Source organism: Anabrus simplex, chromosome 11 (assembly GCF_040414725.1).
Source record: "Anabrus simplex isolate iqAnaSimp1 chromosome 11, ASM4041472v1, whole genome shotgun sequence".
Classification (NCBI taxonomy): domain Eukaryota; kingdom Metazoa; phylum Arthropoda; class Insecta; order Orthoptera; family Tettigoniidae; genus Anabrus; species Anabrus simplex.
Window position 1 is genome coordinate 401,669 of NC_090275.1, and position 26,179 is coordinate 427,847.

Below are 26,179 nucleotides of genomic sequence, written 5' to 3' on the forward strand. Positions count from 1 at the left end.
TTCATTAAAATTATGCACTTAAATACGTGAAACTACCACATGCAAAACAGTTCAATATGTCCCATACATTATTAACAAACGACTTTGACAGAGAGGGGAAAACACGTGGCCTACCACTCCGACGAAACTGCGCACAGAAAAGATGTCAACAGCGCGCGAACAGCACAATAAACTTTCTTTCGTCCCGATTAACTGAGTCGCTAGCGCGCGCTAGCCTCTTGCTTGCAGGACGATTGCCGCCCCGAATCCCCAGCTGCATAAAGCGCGCACGCTGTTGTGGTGTGCGGGAAACACGATACACGGAGGCGACGGACGAAATATTCACGAAATAAAGCAACAAATAAATACGCTTAAAAATAAGGTTTCGTAAATTACACAAGTACGTAAGAATTTATCCTTTATCGAAGGGTAAGAGTATTGGCGGTACTAGAGGTTATAATAGTAAAAAATCGGAAGAAGTAAAAAATAAATCGGAAAATCGGAAGACGAGTTAAAAACCGGAAAGTTTCCGGGTAAATCGGAAGGGTTGGCAGGTATGCAGATAGGTACACTTAAAAATGTAATTTTTTCCAGATATATGTAATAACTGTGCACAATGCCCAGGTACTTAATTTTCTACTTTATTATCAGATGGTTATGTAAATTATCAGAAAGTAGGCCTACAGGAAGTGCAGCAATATCATTGTACTTTAAAGTGTCCACTGTTACCTTTAAATATTACCTCCAAATATATGCAATTACTATGTATAATGTAAAGGTACTTGATTTTATACTTTATTTTCAGTTGTTTATGTGAACTGTGATGAAGTAAGCCTACAGAAAATAGTGCAATGACATTTCAAAGTGGCTACTGTCAGGTAATACCAATATAAATGGTCCATTATTGGACATGATAAATTTTCCAGCTAACTCATTCCTGGTTGCCAGCATTTCGCCCCAGTGTGCTACGTTGGGCTCATCAGTTGGTAAAGAGCACACCCACCAAGACGCATGGCCAGTGCATACCATGGTGGCCAGTGCGTAGCCATATGGCCAGGCAGGCATCAATTTTTCGTAATGAGACAGTCTCTCATAGTGCATTAGCACTGCCGGTGGCTCCAAGTAGCCTACGCCGTGGCTTCCACGGTATGCTCTAGCCATGCGTCTTGGTTGGTGTGCTATTTACCAACTGATGAGCACAACTTAGCACACTGGGGCGAAACGTTGGCAACCAGGAATTGAGTTACTTGGAAAATGTACTCATTCGGGACAAATATTTCAGGTTCCCTATGGGAATCACTATATCATACTGTTTGGTACACTTAAAAATATAGGTATTACTTCCAAATATAGGCCTATATAATTACTGTGTGGAATGTAAGGATCAAGGGTATAGGTGTTTGGTACAGTTGTAAAATTATTTTGTACTTTTCCATTTTCCATATGACAATCTTATAAGCTGCATGAAAATTTGTGTTGTACGACATGATTTGTTAACCATTCGATGTCCACAGAATTCGTGGTTTTATCCGCGATAATAACCTATTTAATTTATGATCCATCTTTAAAATTTACAATGCAGAGGATTTTGTCCTAACCTAACAGCTACTACTCGCAACCTTCTTGTAAGAATTTTAGGTTATGGAATATCACAAATTAAATGTAATAGTACAGCTAAAATGGGCTACTTTTAATTTATTATTACAGAAAATGTCCTATGTTTAAACCTAATTCTGAAGTGTCATTTGTGAATATATTACTATTTCGCGGTATATTATAGGTATATATTTGAAGCTTCACTGAAATATGTGTTCAATGGGTTTATTTCATTGTTTACGCGATCACGTTAGTCATTTTCTTCTGGACTCACGAATAAGTAAAGCGAATGAAAATAACAGGAAAAGTAACTGGAAACATTCGAATGTAATGCTCCTTAAAGCGAAGAACCGAATGAAAACAATCGAATGAATATTCGATAGTTTTCTTGTAGAAGCGAATAGTATTGTTAAAAGTATTCGATAGTGCCCACCACTAAGACTCCTTACCGCTCCTTACAAGCATTGTCTTTGCTTACAAGTTGTGCAGAAAAGAGGGTGTGCAGCGAGGAATCCAGGTGGCCGAGTGTAGGACTCGTATACGCTACTCTGATTTCCTCGGCTCACTCCACCAATATTGTAGTTGGTCTTGCTCCAACCTTCCCGCTCCCAAGAACGACTCTCAGAAGCGGGAGCGAACTAGCTAGCTCCCTCAAAGTAGTTCAGCCTGTTGCTCGAGGCGCTGTTCAATATATTCTAGTTTTTGTGTTATGTCTTTCAGCTCATTAGACACCCTTTCCTGAAATTGGGAGAAGTTAGCCGCTGTAGCCCGTCCGCGCGGCAGGTGCATCTTGTGACGTGTTAAAACCGGCGTTGGGAATCCTTCGTAACAACTTCAGTAGAAGCTACACGACGAATAACTTCTTTAGCGGAAATACTGAAAGACGCTTTATTAGGCCAATGACAGATTAGTTACACTTGTTAATCTGGCTAATTGACGAGATGTATTGGAGAGACGTTTTAATACCGATAGAAATAATGACACTCAAAGATTTCGCTTTGTCCGAATACTTTGTCTGAATGGTCAGCGTTAAGGTACTCGATTCAGAAGGTCCCGGATTCGATTCCCGGCCGAATAGTGGATTTTAATTTTAAAGGCTCAGGGACTGCATATTTGTGTTCTAACACGTTTCTCTTCATATTCAGTCAACACACTACACTTTCAACCTCCACAGAAACATTTAATAGCGAATACTAACCTCGGAATTGTAGGTGCTTAAATGTTTAACTGCCTAAAATAGACTCAAATACAGTAGGTTCTAAAACATCTTTAGGTAGATTCAATTTTATGTATTTTAATATTCATCAATTAAAATACCATGCTTATTTTGATAAACTGATAATAGCTCGTTAGCGGGGTAACATGAAACAAGTTTCACTCGCCTCTGCTGCAAACGTTAGAAAATATAATTTCCATCCGATGTGAAGTCGGGAAATCCCTGTAACCACTTTAATTAAAGACTACTGGGAACCTGACACTTTCTGTACACTTCATAGTGTATAGTGTACTACTACACTCGTCCGGCCCCACGGTGTATAGGGCAACGTGTCCGGCTGGGTCAGGGTTTTTTAATATCCCTGGCCTGGGGACTGGGTGTTTGTGTCGTCCTCATATTCAACACTGTACACTTCCTCCATTCCAATTACACGCAGGTTCATATCACATTGTCCAAATAGCGGAAAAGGGTCTCTATAGGTCGACACCCCCAAGAAACAGCATTTTTTTAAAAAAACTACGACACTCAGTTTCAAGGTCGTCCCGCTAAGTGCGCTAGCAATGTATGTCTCGGAATATCTCTAGTGTTGTGAACAGAGTCTTCCCGCATTCCCAACAGATTTAAAACTTCCGACTCAAGATCTAACGGGTAGGTAATACAATTGGTCACGTTAAGCCTTTAAAATTTTCGATGTTTTTTCAAACCAAGAATCGATTTTAACAAACAGAGGTCCCAGGCAGTTGAACAGGAAAGACCTAAAGACTCTACAATTTGGGAGTCGTGGAAGACAACTATTAGTAAAATCTCAACGAATTTTGCACATAAATACTACACGTATGACTAACCCCTTAGGAACTGTTGCTAAGGCAACCTCCATAGCAACGGTGTCGTGCGAGTTGTATAAATTTCCGTGCCCCTGGTGTACTTTTATACGCAACCAAATTTACAGGTTGGTACTGCGGTTATGCATAAACACACCGCGCCTGCAATGAAGACTTCAGGCCACCAGCCAGCCATATTCGTAATGCAGGACTGTACAGCACTCCACCCAGAGGCCAGTCCTACAAATCTCGTTAGCGGTAGTGAAGAAGAAATCTCATATCCACAGTAATTCAGCACTTGTTGAATCGCTCCAACATTTATTATTAATGAAAAATGCGCACATCGTTCATAAAATTACAAATAAGTATAGAATTTTGTTTATGACAGTTCTCTTAGCACAATCTATATACCGGGTGAACCTGGTATACGACCCATGGAGGGTTGTTATTGTTTTATCACCTGTCAGATCGCTTCACGGGAGACTTCAGATGGGATTTGCTAAATGTGCACGGCTTGATAGAAGAAGGGCCTCCCTGCTGATAGGCTGGCATGGTCCTCGTGCACATTTAGCAACATCGCCCGCGAGACCAACGCTCATTGTTTCCGACATGTCACAGCGGTAGTGAGAAGGTTTATGTCTCTTTTACAAGTAAAATACAATAAACCGAACGTACGTTCTATCATGACGACCTACGTACACAGCTAAATCTATCGGCGTGCCTCCTGGCTTCTGTTGCCTTCCACATATACAAGCCATCAAATCTGAACTGTTCAGTGAAAAATGCTCTCTCGAATAAATCTTGTTTTCCATTCTGCGGCCCACCTGGTGGCCGTGGTTAACCGATTCGAGCCCCGTCCGTTGAATGATGTTGGCCGGTAGGGTGTGTGATAGAATGCATTTCAGTGGGCTTGGCAGACTGATGTGTAATAGCAACTTCTGGCTCGGTGAGGAAAGCAATGGGAAACTACCTCACTCCTCATTTCACTAGTACGCCTCTTCAGTGATGCTTAGGCCATCTATGACAGCTGATGGCGGAGCTGTTGAGGATCCAACCAGCCTTCGGGCTGAGGACTAAACATACATACAAAACAGCAGGAGAAGACGGAATAACAAGTGAACTGATTAAAAATTGTAGCAAAGAAATGCTACAAGAGGTGCATGAACTGATTAAGATTTGGGAGGAAGAACGGATACCTGATGAGTGGAATACAGGAATAATTTTCACTAATTGTAGGGGAATTACATTACTGAATATCTATAAAGTATTTTCAAATATCCTATTACAATATCTGACTCCATATGCTGAAGAGATTGGATGAAGCACAATGTGGCTTCAGGCGAAATAGGAGCACAGTAGATCAAATATTCGTGGTACGTCAAACGATGGAAAAATGCTATAAGCATAATATAGATCTACATATGTTTTTTGTAGATTTTAGACAAGCATTTGACAGTATATACAAGGATAAGCGATATGAATATATGGAGACAATAGGAATACCACAGAAACTGATTAGGATGTTCAGAATCAGTTCAGGAGAAGTAAGGGCAAAGGTGGTGGTGGATGGAAGCATTGGAAATGAGTTTGCTCTTAATACAGACAAGGTGATGTACTCTCAGCTACTTTGTTTAATCTGGCAATTAACCAAGTCCTTGCAAAAATTATGTATACCGGAAAAATTGTATATAAATCTAAACAAATTTGTGCATATGCAGATGATGTAGTGTTGATGGCCAGAAATGATAGATATTTGAAGGAAATGTTTCTTGAAATGGAGGAAGCAGGAAAACGGATGGGATTGGAGGTGAATGACAGTAAATCCAAGTATGTGCTTGTGACTTAAAGAGGGCAGAAGAAGTCAAGATAATCTGACAATAAATGGGCATAGTTTTGAGAATGTACGAAGTTTTGAGTATTTGGGAACCATGTTGACAAATAATAGAATAAGTCAGATACATCGTAGAATAATAGCTGGAAACGGGGCCTATTACGCAAATCTCACATTAGTTAAATCTCGTCTATTGTCTAAACCTACAAAATTCAAAATATATAAGACCCTTATTAGACCTGTAGTGACATATGTCTCAGAAGCCTGGAACCTTTTAGTTGATGATTCAAATAAGTTATGAATATTTGAAAGAAAGATCATTAGACGTAAATATGGCCCAATTCAAGACCAGAATGGTTGAAGAATAAGGACAAATGCTGAAATACAGAACATATTAGACCAGGAGGATATAGTTAGATTTATTAAGGCACAGAGAATGCGATGGCTTGGCCATGTGGAAAGAACGGAGGAAGATCGAATGCCAAGAAAAGTAGTTAAATCCCGAATAGATAAAAGACGGCGACAAGGAAGGCCCCGTAATAGATGGAGCGATTAAGTTGAAGCCGACCTGAGGGCAATGAACATCCGCCCATGGAGACCAGCCGCTCAAGATCGAAGTAGATGGCGGACTATCGTAGAAGAGGCCAAGCATCACACAGGGCTGTAGCGCCGGATAAGTAAGTGTAATGTTTACAGGTGGTTTACTCGTGTATCGATTGCAATGAATGATTACTCTTTCCAGGCGTACCGGAACCAGGGGATGGCACCAGTCCACTTTGTTCTCCAGGAGAATGTTAATTTCACGGAATATTTATGATATCCGGTATGCAATACAGTCCTCCCATTGACAACAGGGGCTCGGACTTGGCTTGGAAAAAGAATTCAAGACATGCAGGTCCTGCGATACTGTGTCTGACGTCAAATATCACGTAGACAAAATGAACGTAGACAAAAATAATCGTGTCGACTTCTCTCACGGCGTGGTGTAATGAAAATATCCTGCACTCTGCAGACATTAAAACCCAGGGTCACAAGGAACAAAATCCCCACAAGCCCCTCAGGTACGGATTTTTACGATGGTTGCACTTCCTCTCAATAGAACAACCAGTCCGTTTAGATTTTACACCTGAAAGTGGATCATTGTACTCCAAGACAGCTGATTCCAGCTCCCAGCAGATAATACTGCTAGTAACCGAGTTCTTTCCAACTCAGTAGCGAAATATACTCGGGATTATTACGTTACTACATCCACGGAAGAATCAAACATGTTTATTGTAATAAAAAGGGCCGAAACAATAAGAATTTGTTCAATATTTTGGACAACATTTTATTGTTCCCAACTATATTAAACAACCTTAGCCGCATTTTATGCAAGAGTTATGTATATCGCTGACTAATTTTTAAAATCGAAGTGAGAACACAAGGCACTAAAACAATTTTTTCTATATTTTCATAAGAGTTAAATACTTAAATAGATAAAGAGTCAGGATAGCGGCCATAGGCTAACTCGTGTTCTGAACCTCTATAAGAAGGAACTGATTCTGAATCCACAATATTGATTCAAAGCACCCCAAAATTTAATCTAAACAATAATACCATCATTTTATCAACAGGTGTAGGGCAATAGCCCATCAATCTGTACCAATATTTACCAAATAACCGATCGATCAGTCAAACTCCGGTGACCTGCATTTAGGGTGGTTGTTTATAACATCTCCCGTGATAAATCATTTTAATCCCTACGTCCTCTTCCTATAAATCAATATTCGCGCCAATTTGTGCTCCTGAATTCAAACTTTCTCAGATTATTGATCTTACATACTCTTAAAAACTGCACTCAAGCTTAATCGTTTATTAATCATTCCAAGCCATCTCTCCACCGACAGCTGGAAACATACCGGTTAGTCGACCACCTATCTAATTACTTCTAAGTATTCCCAGCCTAATATTTGCGACATTTTCGTAATACTACTCTTATCGGAAACCATCCAGAACTATTGATGCTGCTGTCCTTGGGATCTTTCCCGGCTCTGGTATCAAGTGATCTTGGTGAGGGCCCCGTACAATATAAACATACTCTAAATGGGGTCGCACGCCTTGTACTTTACATCCTTACTACAATCCCTGAATAACCCCATAGCAATGTAACACGAATTTACAATCCCGGTTATGTGATCACCCCAATAACGAACTTTTCTTATATTAACAGTAGGTACTTACAATGAACATATCAGTAAGTGTCGTCTCATCAACAAAGTAATTAAAACCGAGAGGACTTCTCCACTTCGCGAAACATACGACCCGACTTTTCACTCCGATACACATCATCCCATTGCCTGACGATCATCTCACAACTTTGCCAAGATCGTTATGCTGTCACCAATAATTTCGATCAACATTTAATAACTCAAACTGGAATATACAACGAGTAGATCTGTCGCGGCAAACAAGTCCGCCAATTTATTTTTTTAACTTTCATGACCGCTTCTCAGGCGAGATCCCGATATCCTTTTAGAATTCAAAACATTTCCGAAGTAAAGAATACAATCCCCGACAAATAAATGAATAGCTTCATGCGCAACACCTTTAATCACGTTGAAATTATATAAAAGAAATATCCTGGTGGGAGTTTTAATGTCAAATCCAGAAAACAATGGCTCTGTATGTGTTAGGGAATGTCCACAATGCTATTTCTTAAAATAATTGCAAGTAAAAATTGAAAAAACCCTATCAGTAAAAAATTTGTCACACTCAAGTACACCATCATGAACTCACACGAGCCTATGGCTCAGTAATTCAGTATTTGAAGCTTCGTACATTTTCTTATGCACAGAAAAAAAATCACCTTCCGCTTGTGAAAACTGCCTCTCCGCATTCGCGACATATAAAAGACGTCCGACTCAAGAACTAACGGACAGTCAAAGCAACTTGTCATGTTAATCCATACGGAAACCACGAAGGCTTTTTCACACCAATAATTTATCTCAACAAACTGAGGTCCCAGGCAGTTGAACAGGAGAGAACCAGTAAGTCTGGAATTCGGAAGTACTGGAAGGCGGCCCTTAGTAAAGTCTCAACGAATTTTGCACATACGTGCTACACATATGACTAACCCCTTTGGAATCGATCGACAGGCAACTTCCATAGCAAGATTGTCGTGCGGGTGTACATAACTTGTCCTGCCCCTGCAGCACAACTATATGCAACCAATCGTACGGGTAGGTACGGCGGGTATGCATAAACACACTGCGCCTGCGATGTTGACATGAGGCCACCAGCCTGACATGCTAGTAATGCAGGACCACGGGGCAAGTCGTACAAATCTGTTTAGCGGTATTGTGGAAGACAAATTACGGCTTAGGCCTCTTGTCCACGGCAGAACGATAATTCCGCCGGCCGGCAGATAAACCGTGCGGAGTTGTCCACAGAGACGGCAAGCATGCAGTGTCTGTGTACGGCAGCACTGTAGAATGAATGCATAACGCAGTATACTATTTTTACAAAAAAAAAAAAAGTTACTGGGTGCATCTTGTGTTACAAAACAGGTGCAAACTTTATGCATTTAGCACACTGTTTCAAAAACTACGATAGAATGACGCAAAACATGTTAAATTTTTACATTTGACATGTTACTAAAAATGTTCATTTGGAATATGAAGACAGCAATACGTGGAACGATTTCTCCTCCTGCAATAATGCTAGCTGTGACACGAAGGTGTGTACGCATTTACATTATTTACCTGTTTGAAAATAAACACTGTAAAACAAGTGAAACGAACATTATTTCCTTTTGTCTAACTTAAATGGGATATTTAATTCCGTGCTTATTAAGTAAATTGAAGTGGAAATAAAAATGAAAATGTCTAGTACTGATGTGAAGCTGGGTTCTAGAAAAACTTCAACACTTCTAAGTGTCCCGGTCGATAAGCAAACCTACCCAGTTCATCACGCACATGTTCCAATCTTAAATCCTTCCAGCACCAGATTAATGCGTCCTGTCTGTTTTTAGCCGGATGTCTCAAAACCCTGATGCATCCTACTGACTGAAATACTTCAGTGAGATTGTATTGGTCACCAAAAGAAACCAGTTTTTCTAATGCGAATGAACATCAAGACCTGCCGTAGGATTCTAGTCAGTGTTTCCATTGTTCGAATAAAAGTGAAGGAAACCGAACGCACTCATCACACCGAGTCATGTTACCCATACACCCTTATTATTTTCGTCTGAATTAACAAAAAGGAAACAACTTAAAATCATAGACCTCAGAATGGGAAAGGTTGGTCCCGACAGATCCGTTCACACACCAGACAGAATCATATACCGCAGCTGTGTCAAACCTGCTCGGAATATATTTTAGATATGTACCTCTGTATTGGTTGCGCCCACAGTGACAGGGAAAAGATATTTTTATTTGTCTGTGTGTTTGCCTGTCGACCCATCACAAGAAAATTACCTAACGATTTTCAATTTCTGGTAAGTTGGGGAAGAAGCCATTACACTCCAGGCTATAAATGATTTCATTCACACAGTGCAAAATGGTGTTTCAGGAGACGCCTCAAATTTAAATCTGAAATATTAACGTTATTAGAGGTTCAATGGATAAATAACATACAAAATACCACACCGATCTACAGTTTTGCCGTGGCGCTATGATAAGACAGACCTTCATGAATTTAGACTTTTCTTGCACAGTCCATAACAGCGTGGAGCATCGCTAACATGGAAATGTTGATCAGTCACGTTAATTGGAGAATGTGGTGTTTTTGTCATAAGCTCTTAAGTCAACGTCCCATAAAAAAAAGGAAAAGTGTGATAACTATCAAATTTAGAAAACGTCGTATAGTCGGAATAACGATATAACTAGGACTCCTAAAGGGAAGGAGATATTGGATGTCCTATAATATAAGAGTCCAAAGAAAAGTAAATGGGAGAGTGTTTCATATCGAAAGCCCATAAAACTGATCAACAGTAACATTTCGTTGACTACTGTTCGTTCTGGTGTGCTTTGCCTCTTCTGCCTCCACCCACCTCCGATTGAGTGAAATACTGCTGCGGTGCTAACCGAGCTACCCGACTACAACAGTGCAAGTGAATAAATAATTTGGTGTCTCATGAAACGGAGGAATTACATTTTGAATGTTCTGATAAGTACTGGTACGCTACATCAGACACACAGTATTCCATGTATTCGATACCTGCTAAGAATGGGGAGTGTTTACACTCAGCGACAGAGCATTGTTCACCGCTGTCTGTGGACGGATCATTCCAGTCTGTTATTACTGTATTGTCAGTGCAATGTTCTGTGTCCGTTACACCATCACGGAGAAATGGATGGGTGGATTTTGGCGAAATTTGGCATTTCAGTTTAAAATAAGGTGTAGAGTAATAGGTAAGAGTTTTCCAAATTTTCAGCAGGCGGAAATGCTTCTGAAAGAGACGCAGCATAAAACTGAATTTACCTCTTATGATTGGTTTTACATTAACATAGGTCATAGTAATATTTATTTACAATCTCTCTTCTACACCTTTCCTCCGATACAGTGATGAACGGTGTTTATCAGAGGCAGTTTTATGAAAGTTATCCGATAGCCGGTATATATCTATAGCGCGTAAAGAGAGTTGCTATGGAAATAGTCCCGGCAACTTTGCACATCTGTCAGTATTATTTGTATATTAACCCAACGCTTGGCATTATTTCATACCGGTATGAAGAGATCAAATCAAGATCAGATAAAATGCAGAATTATATTGCGACAAGCCACAGTGCGCACAGAAGCCGCCGACAGGGAGCGCGTTGCCCACCTATGATCATTGAAGTTGGGGCGAAAAAACCGTAATCATGCACATGCTACTTGATAATCCCGAAATCGACGGCTTTTGAATATGTACCAAGATCATTCGAACACTTGGAGCAATTTCGACCAAACCTACTACTCGTAGATAGGACTATGTGACTTACTTCTGATCGGAAGATAATGCGTGGTTGAGGCACAGCTAACTTTCCTAGAGAATGCGGTGGCAAAGCAAAACAAAAAAAATCTAAAATGACAAACACAGAATTCACAGTTTTCGTGGTCGCAGAGACGCCCTTTAAGTCGAAGTTCAGCCCAAATCGACAGGGCGCAGTGAGGTCAGGAAAACAAAATGCAAAATGACCGAGATCATTTGTGCGTGTGCGTGCGTGAGTGACGGCTACTCTGGTATTTTCACTTCAAGTAACATCTGTAAGGGTACTTGAACACACGGGTGTCCAATTTGAACTTCGGTGCACAACCCTCACTTTGTCGCAGGTACGATCATCTGTATACGAGAATACAAAACAGTGTGGTTAATACCATTCACCTGCTGTTTTCACATGGCCGTACATACTGCATCATATGTCACCCCAACACATTCAATGGAAGATGGGTCGGGGCGATCGAGGTAGACAGCGCACCAGTCGAACCACACCAAAAACACGTCTCGTAGCAAAGGAACTACGAGCCCTAGAACAAGACGATGGCTGAGTAAATCTCATTCTGACTTTCTGGCAACCCAAAAATGCCCTTTTGAATTAGTGATAGCTCGTCTACAGCAGTGATCAACGACTGAACAAGTTGAATTCGAGGCCGCAACGCAGGAGCGCTGATAAGACTGCTGGCGTTGGCGTCATATAGTAGGCCGGCTATCAGAGACGTTGAATTTGCTGACCTAAAAGCAGCGTATGATCCAGCTCGGAGGCAAGGAATAGTATTAAAGCTACTACAGAACATCCCGAGTCTGCTTAGTATCACATAACTTCTATTCTGAGAGAAACAGCCTACTTCCTTGGCCTACTTGCCCCCTTATAACACAATTGACGTCGCCCAGTGACTACAAAGAACAAGACAAGCTGCTCTACTACAAAGCAGTGTACTAATAATGCAATACAAAGCTGTTACTAACAAACCATCTCGGCACCAGTAAAGGAGAGCCTACAATCGATCGTACCCAGCATTCTTCAAATTATGTAGCTAAAGCAAGCAAACAAAATCTTCCCTCGTGCCAACCAAAGTGAGTACCAAATGAAGAGCTTTCATGGTCACAATCTTCCCTCGTGCTAACCAAGGTGAGTACCAAATGAAGAGCTTTCATGGTCACAATCTTCCCTCGTGCTAACCAATGTGAGTACCAAATGAAGAGCTTTCATGGTCACAATCTTCCCTCGTGCTAACCAAGGTGAGTACCAAATGAAGAGCTTTCATGGTCACAATCTTCCCTCGTGCTAACCAAGGTGAGTACCAAATGAAGAGCTTTCATCTTCCCTCGTGCTAACCAAGGTGAGTACCAAATGAAGAGCTTTCATGGTCACAATCTTCCCTCGTGCTAACCAAGGTGAGTACCAAATTAAGAGCTTTCATCTTCCCTCGTGCTAACCAAGGTGAGTACCAAATGAAGAGCTTTCATGGTCTTCCCTCGTGCTAACCAAGGTGAGTACCAAATGAAGAGCTTTCATGGTCACAATCTTCCCGCATTCTGGGGAATATTTCCATCGACAGCCGTCAACGTTTCCTAGCCATTGTCGCGTGTCAACTCTGGAATGGCAAATCCATGTACAAAGTCAGTATGTTCAGGACTTAAAATACCTTGCCCACGATAATTGTAGGACGATGAGCCTAAGAATTAGCGCTTCTCACATGATATGCCACGTCCTGTAAAATGCAGTCCACTTCGTTTCTACTTAATTACCAACTAAATGACAATGTTAATTTTCATTTAGATATACATCTAGGAGGAAGCCTCCGTGGCTCAGACGGCAACGCGTCGGCCTCTCACCGCTGGATACTGCACCCTTGAAAATTGGTTATTAGTTTATTTGGGAAGAATATTTTATTTCTAGTGTGGAACCATGCGTAAATTTATCGTACAGGAAGGTGATTTCAACTCTGCACAGTCTGTTAGCCAGCAGGGGAAACAGGTTTTTCCCGTGCCGTGCATACGAGTCTGGGTTTTTTTGTGCCTTGTTGAAGACAGCAGAAGGTGGCACGTGGACAGGAACCCGACCAGATTAAAAGCGATCAATACTTTGAGATTTTGACGTCATGATATTTAACCAATTGGACCGCAAGGTTAGCCTGATCGCAAAGTCTTAGCCAATAAAAATTAACAGACACACCTACGTCTTGAAGGAATAAATACCCATGTATTTGAGGAAATCACGCCCTTTGCGCTCTTTGCTCTCTTTGCTCAGTTGCATTCTGTTCGGCGCTTTCTGTTCTGCTCAGTTGTCTACGGGAAGAATTGTTCGAGCACATGTGTCACTGGAAACGACGTATTCGACGTGGAATATTACCTGTATTCATTTAAGGAAAGACAAAAAAATTTCTGCTTCTGAGGAAATTTTGGGACATAAAAATATCGGAAACGCAGCAGTTCAGATTTCCTTAGTTTTATAAATCTGAAGAGAATTTATGAAGTAGGTAAAAACTGTGCCATCTTGAAGAATCGAGTGTGTGTGGAGTATTTTTTTCTAAGACATATCTTTTAGTTTCAGCTTCCACCAGAAGACGCAAGATCCCCAGCAACCCAAAAATAGTTTGGAAGAATGGAACTTCAGCGTTACGGCGAAGTGTGTGTTTATCCTAAGTCCTCGCCTGCTGCAGCCATGTATCTTTAAAATGTGAGGCGTAATTCAGCCCGGGAGAGAATAACATCGGAGATGGAGTTTGGTTAAATAATTCATTGATCATCAGCCGAGTCCAGAAGTCAAGTCTACTACAGCTAAGACTTTAAATTATACTTTTCTCTTTTCTCTGTTGTAATAATTATGTAGACGTAGTCCTTGCTTGAATATTTAAAGTCATTTTCTAATAGTCTTTGTAGTTAGGATTTTCACTCTTCTTTCACTGGTGTTGGTAGATTTGATGTGTGTGAGAGTGTATTTGGGACCTATAATTTGTTCTATGTGAGTGAGTGCTTCGTGACATGTTCTCACTGTCCCATGTTAAGTCTAGGGAAATGTTAAAAATATTTGACCCACGCGATAATAATTATTAATTTATAAATTAATGATGGAATAATTTTTGAATTATTTGGGACAGAATATCGACGTGTTCTGTGAATTTAGGATTTTTCCTTGATGTTTTGTGGTTTACCATAGATTCGAAATAGAATAGAGTCATCTATGATTTCATTAAACCATAGCCTGCGATGACGCGACCGCGCGCGTATAATAATAATAATAATAATAATAATAATAATAATAATAATAGACATTATTACGGTCTAATAAAATGTTTAAAGGTCATGAGTGTAATTATTGCTGTGCTTATAAGTGATTAATGTGTGCTATTTTGAAGTAGATGTGACCTGGAATATTGGTCGTGGCTTGAATGTCCACAGATTTTGCATTTACTGTTATTGGTATTTTTGAGACTTGTAAATGGATCTTAAGATAGGTTTTTATTTGTGTGTCCATTACATGAGTCAATTAAGGAATAGAGTGTTTTTGAACATAATTTCTTCTTGTGCAGCACATGTTGGTCAATAATTTGTGATAATGAGGGATTAAAAATAACGTAGTCGTGACTCATAGACCGTATGCACGAATGTTTATTTATCTGTGACTGTAGGCAGTTCTATGGAATTTTTAGTGACGATTTCTACTACAAAATTACCCTGGAACATCGTTGTGGAATTTATTTCATTGGAAAAGTGATAATCCTGTCACAATCACACGTCAGACGATTATAATGGTAGCCCTTGTCTGATATGGTCATCGAGAGAAGTTCTCATGTTTCAAATAAAATTTAAAAATAAAAATCAGAAGATAGGATTCGATAAATTTATTTAATAATGTTACCGTGGACCAAAGCTTGAATGTGAGATGGATGAATGATTGATTTTGTTTATAATTGTGATTTCCATGGTTATATTTCGTCATGTTGTGTGTACGCTGAACGCGTCAAGTTTCGATTATTTTGTTGTTTTGTGGCGAGCATATTTGGCTCAATTATGAATCTTTAAGTGATTTTATGACGAAATAAGATAGATTAGGATCTTTGCTTCGAGAAAAAAACACTTAAGCAAGGATCGCGTCAATGAACTAAGCTCACAAAACGTAAAATGTGTAACGCTATAATGCGAAAATTTTAAGCCTTTATTGTGAGTTGTGCACAACACTAGGTCAATTGACGTAAGAATAAGAATCAAATGAATTAGATATTTGATTTCAAAATAATTTTGTTATATAATTTGAAGCTTAAATAATTAATTGAAATAATATTTAATTAATAGAAGGGAGTTATTGGATTTTTCGTGTGACGTAGAAATTTGACTCACAATTTAAATGAACCGCAGAGTATTGTCAATTTAAATTATAATTCAAGAAAAGGAGAAATGATTCATATTTTGAGATTTTGAGATAGGTTTTTCTCAAATAATAATTTGTTTAATTTCTTAGGACGATTTATTAAGGCTTAATTTCGTCTCTTTACAGAATTCAAATTAATGGAGAACTGCGGAAGAATTCCGGCAGGGAAGAATTAAATAATTTTATTTCAAGATTTTGAAAATATTTCTAGAACCTGGAAAGTGCTAATATTTATTTTAATAAATGTTAAAACCCATTTCTTTTTAGTGTTTTCATTTGTCGTCAGTCCTTAGATTGTCCCTGACCCCTATAATTTAGCGTCGCCTGTAAGCGAACGTTCCACCCTTGGGAACTTTTGCTTACCGGCTGAGCTGCCCGGCAAAACGGCCTCTCACCGCTGGATACCGTGGTTCAAATCCCGGTCGTTCCATGTGAGATTTGTGCTGGACAAAGCGGAGGCGGGAGAGGTTTTTCTCCGGATACTCCGGTTTTCCCTGTCATCTTTCATTCCAGCAACACTCTCCATTCTCATTTCATAGCATCTATCAGTCATTAACAAATCACTTTGGGAGTGGCGACCCCATCGTACAAGTAGCCTATATCTGCATCATTCATTTCATCCCCGACCCGGTCAATGTCTGGAAAACAGGTTGTAGGTTTTCATACACCTAGGAATATTTATTATACCCGATATGGAATATAGTCTTCCCTTAGACAAACAGGAACAACATTTCACGAAATACGCGATACATGATGAATCAATCAATGAATGAATCACCTCTGACCTGCAATTAGGGTTGCTGACCAGATGGCAGATTAGTTTACTGCTTGATAAATTACTTCAGTCACTATTTCCTCTTCCTATAAATGAATATTTCCTACAATTTGTCCTCTTGAATTCCTTCTTACCTTTATGTACTTTTATACTCATAAAAACTGCCCTAAAGCTTATTCGTTTATTAATATCATTCCAAGCCATCTCTCACCGACAGCTCGAAACATACCACTTAGTCGACCGTCTCGCCTCCTTCCAGCCTAATGTTTGTAAAACTACTCTTATCGGAAATCACCAGGAACAGGTCATGCTCCTTTCCTACGTATCTTTCACAGTTCTCGCATCAAGCTCCCATACTGCAATTGGGGTACATCCCTCCTATAACCCCTAAATAACCCCATAGATGTGTAACTGGTACATACAATCCCGTTTATGTGATCACCCCAATGACGATATTAACACTAGGTACTTACAGTGATCAGATCATCAGCAAGTTAAAACAGAAGACTTCTCCCCTTTGTAAAACTAACGACCCGACTTTTCACCCCAATTAGCATAATACCAGTGTCTGATGACCATCTCACCACTCTGCCAGGATCCTTATGCAGTCGCTAACAAGGTTGATCAACATTTATTCACTTATAACTTGGACCATACTAAATCTGTCACGCCAAACAGTTCCGGCAATAAAGTCTTCACAGTCCTAAGACGAGTTTCCCCAGATCCTTTAAGAAGTCAAGATATTTCTGAAATAGAGAATACAACACCCGACAATTGGATCACTGGCTTTATACTCAACACGCTTAATGGTTAAAGGATATAACACAAATATCCTGGAAGGAGCTTCAATTTTAAATCCCGAAAACAAGGGCTCTGTATATGTTAGCATATCAGTAGGCCTACATACCATATATTTGTAATTTACACTACAAATAAAACTTCAAACTTCCAAGTTTTCCCTGCCAAGAAATTGTAAAGATACATACTTCATTTAGCTGCGATTGTACTACAATCAAACAATTGTGGACATTCTCTACATCTCAAAATAAAGGCAAGTAAATTACTCAAAACCAAACCCAGTCACACAAAGATTGGGCCCACTAGCAACTTCACTATCATTAACTCGCGCACCTAACGACCAGCAACGCAATATTGATTTTTCAATATTTTCGAATGCACAACAGAAAGGATCTTCCGGTTGTGAACAGAGTCCTCCCGCATTCCCAACAGATTTAAAACTTCTGACTCAAGATCTAACGGGTAGGTAATACAATTGGTCATGTTGAGCTTTAAAAATATTCTAAGTTTTTTCAGACCAAGAATCGATTTTAACAAACAGAGGTCCCAGGCAGTTGAACAGGAAAGACCTAGAGACTCTACAATTTGGGAGTCGTGGAAGGCAACTATTAGTAAAATCTCAACGAATTTTGCACATACAAACTACACGTATGCCTAACTCCTTAGGAACTGTTGCTCAGGCAACCTCCATAGCAATGCTGTCGTGCGAGTCGTATAACTTTCCTTGCCCCTGGTGAACTTTTGTACGCAACCAAACTTACAGGTCGGTATTGCGGTTATGCATAAACATACTGTGCCTGCGATGTACACTTGAGGCCACCAGCCTGACATATTCGTAATGCAGGAGTGTACAGCACCCCACCCAGGGGCCAGTCCTACAAATCTGTTTCGCGGTAGTGTAGAAGAAATCTCATATCCACAGTAATTCAGCACTTGTTGAAACGCTCCTACACTTATTATTAATGAAAAATGCGCACATCGTGCATATGTATAGAATTTTGTTTATGACCTGTTAGCACAGGACAACAAAGGGTGAACCGGGTATACGAGCCATGGAGGGTTGTTATCGTTGTATCACCTGCTGAAGTTGGCCAGTCAGATCGCTTCACGGGAGACTTCAGATGGGATTTGCTAAATGTGCACGGCTTGATAGAAGAAGGGCCTCCCTGCTGATAGGCTGGCATGGTCCTCGTGCACATTTAGCAACATCGCCCGCGAGACCAACGCTCATTGTTTCCGACATGTCACAGCGGTAGGGAGGAAGGTTTATGTCTTTTTTAGAAGTAAAATACAATAAACCCAAAGTACGTTCCATCATGACGACCTACGTAAACACCTAAATATATCGGCGTGCCTCCTGGCTTCTGTTGCCTTCCACATATACAACCCATCAAATCTGAACTGTTCAGTGAAAAATGCTCTCTCTCGAATAAATCTTGTTTTCCATTCTGCGGCCCACCCGATGGCCGTGGTTACCCGGTTCGAGCACCGTCCGTTGAACGTTGGCCGGTAGGGGGTGTCACAGAATGCGTGCCAAAGGCCTGGATTTAATTCCAAGGCTCTCCGCAGTGCTCTGAGCGCATATGACGCTGTCGATTCGTTTTGGACACAGTTGTATGCAGCTTTCTCACGAGCAGACGCCAAAGTACAACTGCATTCAATGGAGTTTGTTTTGACTCCATTTGAACGCCATATAAAAAAGTAACTTCCAAGAGTTGTCTGTACATTGCTGCGAGTTCATCTCTGTGTGTGTACGGACATCACGAATAAACGGCTCAAGATCACTTTATGTAAAGGCGGGAAATGAGCCATTACAATCTAGAATATAATTACTTTATTCACACTGAGTGGAATGGCAGTTTACGGGAAGGCCTGAAGTTAATTCTCAAATAATTATGTTATTACTGGTCCTATCGATAAATACCACGTACTTTTTTTTACCGTACCGGCTGTGTAACGGAGATATTCATGTAAGTCCATAACAACGCCGAACCACGACAAAGTGGGCTAACAGAATGTAATGCAAGTCGGTATGTAAAGTCGGGGAATAAGGAACTACACTCTAGGCTATACATAGTTTTATTCACCTGGATGAAATGGCAGTTTAGGGGAAGGCGCCTCAATTCAACTTGTAAATGCCAATTTTATTTGTCCTACCGAAATGTACTACATAACAAGTCATACAGGATACAATTTCCGATCATTGTTATAAATCAGAGAGAAAAAATTGGAAGGGGTCCGACACTTCGGAAATTGTAGGTATCGACTGAAGAAGACAAGGACCACGAAGTGCGTGAACATGAAAATCTCCCTAGGCCTCCATACGTAATTCTGTCGGGGCCAGACCACGGGAGGTCGGATATTATACATAAAACTGAGCAGCCTGCCACACGTAAGTGGAATCAATACCACGACTCGCCTACGGGCCCCGTGGTCGCCGACAGACGCTCCTAAGTTCAGAGCCCGTACGACCCCTTTTAGTCGGCCATTTCCTCATTTACGGATTCATTTAGTTGTCGGGAATAATCAACACAGTTTAATTAGTATACCGTTACGAAATTCAAAATGACTTAAGGCCGTGCAAAATAAGGTATTTGTTTGAAAATCGGATGAAAGAAGCCAAGAGACCGTGGCTGCTAACAGTGTTACCAACTCCCACGACATGCTCCAGGATCTTCGCTCGGACTTCACTGATTTCCAGGCCACTGTAGGAGCTGAATTGTTCTCCATAAAGGAGGAATTAGTCTCGCTGCAGCGAACAGTGAAAGTGCAGGAGCAATACTCCAGGCGAAACTGCCTCTTCATCCGTGGGATCACAGAGTGTCCTCAATATGCTGAAGCACAAGCTAAGCATGACCTTACCATGGGGAGCATTGACTGCTGCCATAGGCTGCGGGCCCGTAGAACTGCTACTACAGGGAAGAGGCCGATAATGGTCTGGCGGGCCAAACGTGCCCTCAAAAGGACGGAGCTCCTGGTCACGGAGTCACTCGGAAAGGGCTGCTCAACAAGGCGCGTGAGCCGGGCCTCGTCACAGGATGGTCGAATAGTGATAATGGACAAGGACGGGAAGAGACACTAAACATACCCGCAACCGGACAGTGACAATTCGTGTTTTATTTTTGAGTGTGAATGTGAGTGAGTGCATGAAAAGTTGGTACGACATCGGAGGAGATTCGAAGGTAAGAAACATGTATTCTACTTTGTGTGATGAGTACCTTCATAGCCACTGTTAGCTGTGGACCTGACTGACCCCCTACCCCTAGCCACTCCTATCGGAGAATGGAGACACCCCGCTGCCAGAGCTCATTAGTGGAAGTATTTCAGGCCAAACTCCCGAGCATTAAACTGCATTCCCAATCGCTATCTGCCCATCACGAAGAGCTAACAGCTATTCTTGAAAACAGCGATGTACACGTAGCTTGTGTTAGTGTGAGCTGGTTACGCGCAACTATTCCTAGTAGTATGGTTCACATAACGGGCTATAATATTTACAGGCATGACCGAATAGGTAAAAGAGGTGGAGGAGTAGCCTTGTTCTGTAGAGATTATATTAAATGTAAAATTATATGCACATCTGCGCACTGTGCTGACCCGAGACCCGAGTTCATTTTTGCCGGGATCACTGTGACAACAGTTAAAGTCCTAATAGGAATAGTTTATCAGCCACCACAGGTGGGTCTCCTGTCAGACATTGAAGACATTCTACAGGGACTATCACCTGCTTATAAACATATTTTGATATTTGGAGACTTAAATACTAGTTTACTGGAAGAGGCTGGAGATACAAAACAACTTAAGTATTTTCCACACATGACGATACTTCCACTGAAACCGACAAATCATACCTCATCTTCACTTACACTAATTGAGTTAATGATCAACAACAATCCACAGAAAATAGTATCGCATGGTCAGATCCCTACTCCCAGCACATCGACACATGACACTATTTGTCTTACTCGCTCAAAGTATGCAAGTATTAAACGAGATACATCACATTCACGGACATTAAACATAAACTTAGATCATCTAAGAGCTGATGCCTTGAATATTCCATGGGATGACGTCAATATCGATATAAGACAGTTGAAAATTTAGTTCGCTTATACTGGACAAACATGCACCTACGCGCAGGGACAAAGTCTCCCGACCCCCCTCTACATGGCTGACCGAGGATATCGAACGAATGTCGTCTCACCGCGACGCGTTACACCAGCTCTACAGACGCACTCACCCAGTGCGCTTGAAAAGAGCCGAACACTTCGGAATGTAGTTAAAATAACCCGAAATAAGAAATTTTCTTTTTATTACCCCCTGGCTGGAAATGTAAATGTGTCAAACACTCGGAAAAAACTTCGTTCCATTTGAATTGGGGAAGTTTTGCCCCAGCCATGTAATATACACATCTCTGTGGAGAGATTAGATGCCCATTTTTCTGAATTAAAAAGTAAACGAAAATTGTAACAGAATGTAGAAATACAAATTCTCTTCTGAACCAACTACCACCAAATAGGCCATTCTTTGAATTTCGTGAAGTCAGAGATTGACGTGAAAAGTGAACTACACCAACTATAGAACCTGATGAAATATCCATACTCAAAACACATTGACATTCTTCCTGTCATTACTCATATCGAACACCTGCATCACAAGTGGCCTCTTTCCAACAATGTGGAGAAATGCCATTATAAAACTTGTTCCAAAAACTCCCTCACCTGTACTTATAAGACATTATCCACCTTTTGGCATACTTCCATCTCTCTAATCCACTTGAACGCATGGCACACGTGCAATTAACCGACTAAAATACAAATTGACACTTCAGTCTGGTTTCAAAAAGGGACACAGTAAGCCCACTGCCCTACTGAAAGTTGAGACGTGCGATAGACGAACGACAAGTAACGTTACTTGCACTTCTTGATTTTAGCAGTGCCTTTGACACAGTAAATATAAAAATACTGGATGCTAAATTGAAATCACTCCACCTAGGACCGAAAGCGGTAGAATTTTTTCACTCATGTGTTACCGAACTAAAACAATGCGTAATTCTTCAGAATAGGTCATCTGATTGGGTAACAAAATATTCAGGAATGCCACAGGATTCAGTACTTGGACCACTTCTCTTTGTTGTCTATATTACTGATACATCAACACGGCTGAGACACTGTAAATACCACTTGTATGCTGACGATCTACAAATATATTATTACTCCTAAATTTCGGACATAAATCAAGGAATAGTTTATATGAATTCTGACTTAAATAATATGTGAACATACGCTCATGACAACTATATTTTAATTAATCCATCAAAATCTAAAGCTATTATTGTTGGGCACATGAAACAAATCAGTGTGCTAAAAAGAAAAAAAAAATCCTCCACTAACTTAATCTGATAAAATTATCCCGTACGAAAAATCGGCAAAAAATCTAGATGTCATTATAAATGAGAGAACATTACCAATGTCTGTAGACAAGTGTACGCCTACCTCCACCCACTAAAATATCAATATGCTGCCACTAAACAGAGAATTAGGCATATAAATACTCTTACCTTCCCCATATTTTCCTACTCTGACATAGTACTTGTTATTATCGTCAACTTTCTTCTAAAATTTGAACAGTACAGAAACCTGCACGTGGCAGTATTAATATTTCGAGTATTGCATGAGAATATCCCATACTACTTATCTTCACAACTGAATTTCCTTTCCTTTTCCACCAGCACAACACACGCTCCGGAAGCACACTTGCTATCCCTCTCAGCAGGTCAGCAGCATATAGCCCTTCCTTTGTTGCAGGAGCTAGAATATGGAATTGTCTCCCCCATAACATTGCCGCCAGCATCTCCTTGATGTGTGTCACCAGATTGAATTAATATTGTGGTGTGAATGTGTGTGTGAATGTATGTTTACCGTGCTTATGTAGTTCCTGATATTAAGAACATGTTGTGTTCTTATATTACGTCTTCTGTCTCATGTTACTCTAGTTTGTAATGGCAGTTTCTAAGATAAGATTAAGAATATATTTTGCTCATGTTATTTGTTATTGAATTAGCCTGTAACGGACGGAAAAATGCCAATTTTCCATTTTTTACATCCAAGAAATATTGAAATATGGAAGCAATTTTAACGACGGCGCAGACCTTCATTTCGAGGTATTTGGTGGCTAAACAGTAAGTCTTATCACAAAACGGATGGCACAATCTTGGTTCAATATGGAGTGATCAACAACTTTGGTCCTATGACTTACTGTTGTACCTCTCCCTTTTACGTTAGATTTGGCGGTATTTCTCAATTGCACATACGTTTTGTGCTTTTTACACGTATATTTCATGGTTCGACACATTTATAGTAAGGATAGAATCATCAAATTCGGGACGAACATATTCGCCATATGTGAACCAAATTCTATGTTTCAAGTTGTCACAAGTGTATCCGGAAAGTAATGAAGTGTGTGGAAACTGTACCCAAGTTCCGTCCTATTCAACGTTTCTAACTCAATTTAACACATAGAGGATATAGGATAAAATTTCATAGGATCTACCATTTAGATCGCTATAAGATGCGTGTCATAGTGCAATCTGTTTGTTGATATGAAGTACCGTTAAGCATCCGTTAATCCGTACGTGAATGAAATATTGTAAAAGTGCATATACTTTCGTATATTGATCTATATTCATTGAAGTCTATTTGTACCGATCTAGAAAGCGACTGTCTGCCATTATTATTAATACTTTACAAATGTATAGTGACTGTCAGCAGGAGGGCATCTGCTATTGTTATGAATACTCCCCACATCTATTTTGACTGACAGTGGGAATGGAGACCTCCAACTCTTGTAAATGGCATTAGTAAGGAGGGCCTACCGTTGTAATGAAAAATTCCCTTCTCCATTTGACTGGCAGAAGGCAAGGGAGCATACAAGTTTGATCAAAACCCTCCTTCCCAATTGCGACTGTCAGTACGCAAGAGTGCCCGCCATTATAACGAAATTTACCCATCTAAAATCTGACTGGCTTAAGGCAAAGTTGCCTGCTAATATAATCGTAACTCCAGTACAATGCGACTGTCAGCAAGCTGACTGGCATTACAAAAAGGGTCTTCCTATAATAACAAAACTCAATCTTGACTGGCAGTAGGGAATGTGCCTGACATTATGATGAAACTACTCAACTGGAATGTGACTGATAGTAGGCAAGGGGGCCTGCCATTATAATGAAACTTTCCAACTCGATCTTGAATGGCAGTAGACAAGTGGGCCTTCCGTTATCACAACTCCACAACTCGCACGTTACACGGGAAAGAACGTATGAGGATTTCCCCCATGCAGTTTCTTCGATAACGCTAGGAGGTGCAATTTCATAAAGTCTCTCTCACCGCGTGTACAGTAATTTACGTATAAATCCGTATACAATGTAGAATACCGTAGCGAAGCATGGCTACATTTGCTACTTAATTATAAATTTATTTTCCTCTGCTTATTTCCCTAGCCTGATGAAGGAAATCCGTAGTTTTGTTATGTTTCTTGATAATTCTTGTTAATTCCAGCACTACATCATCGGCATACAAGTAGAATTTTTCTTATCATCGATGTGTATAATTTTATCTACCAGATCTTTAACTGCTATATTAAACAAATGTGCCCTCTTGAACACTATTCATCTGACCTATTGGGCTTGAGAGGGCGATGTCATCATTGACAGCGACATAGTTAGAAATCCATTATTGAACATCATACGTAGTACTCTCATTTCTATGACCTACAGGGCCCTGAATGATAAACCGGTAGTTAAAACATGTGTAATATTGTAAAACTGTATCAAAATGAGGGATGGTTTACAGTTTAAAGATACTTTATCTGTAGTTAATAGCCCTAAGCATGACGTAGGAGTTGATAGCCAAAGTTCTAAGATTGCAGAGACAGAGGTAGTTGTGCTGTCTAATTCGAAAATGTAGGAGCTGTTCCACGGCAGCTTTCAAAAATTCAATTGAGATGCATTAACTTCAAAACTTTTCTTTGAATATGCCCCATTTTTGTTATACGCTCCCCTGAAGAGATGAGTGTGTGTAAACAATATTAAAATAAAGGAATGACCGTACTTACCCCATTCTTCCATTTTTCTGTCAACACGTATGTACCGATTCGGCTTCTTCAGTTTGTTACAAAAATACGAGATTCAAGTGCCCCACTAACATGGACGCTTTTCAGTTTCACCTATCAATAATTCTTCGTATATAAACTCGCTAATTGTGGAATTAAAAGATGTTCAATGTGGCACGTACCCGTTTGCCTGTGAGAAGTGGCAGACTGTTAAACAGCGTGGAGCTGACCCTGGCATAGAAACTCGTGGAAAGCAATGGCCTGACCTTGTATTGACTGTGCGAACGAGCACAATGTACGAATTATTGGGCAAGCCAGAATAACCGAATACAATATTCACACCATTTCTATCCCTTCCGACAGTTCCTATAACACTAGCAGCAAGCTGGCTAACGAGCAACTGCTGCAAGTGTTGGCCTTGGACCCAGCCAGGGGTAGGTGGGGAAAAGCGGACATGATGGCGGAAGGGGAAGTTTGCACTCGCTGGCCACTTTCTACCGCCAACTGCACTGTACAGCGCTACAACAAATGTGTTCTCCGCTGGCGTAATAATATTAGTCTGCATTTTTATTCTTTTCTCAGCGAATTTCAGATAGATTTTTCCGGAAAGAAGTTCATTCTACAAATAACTGTTTTCTGCTGGCTGTAGACAAGTTATTGAGCATAGCCACAGCATTAGCACAAGAAGCCAACAAGATACTACTGTTAACAAGACCGTACCCAGTC

At 40.4% G+C, this 26,179-nt stretch overlaps 1 protein-coding gene across 1 annotated transcript in view; it reads right to left on the bottom strand.

Moving 5' to 3' along the window:
• The window catches only part of LOC136883554 (uncharacterized), a 211,681-nt gene extending 185,782 nt beyond the window's left edge, over positions 1–25,899 (bottom strand). Inside the window, exon 1 of the mRNA XM_067155931.2 lies at positions 25,457–25,899. The gene's annotated coding sequence lies outside the window, so the exon portion shown is untranslated. The remainder of the gene's footprint in view (positions 1–25,456) is intronic.
• Positions 25,900–26,179: the final 280 nt, after the last annotated feature.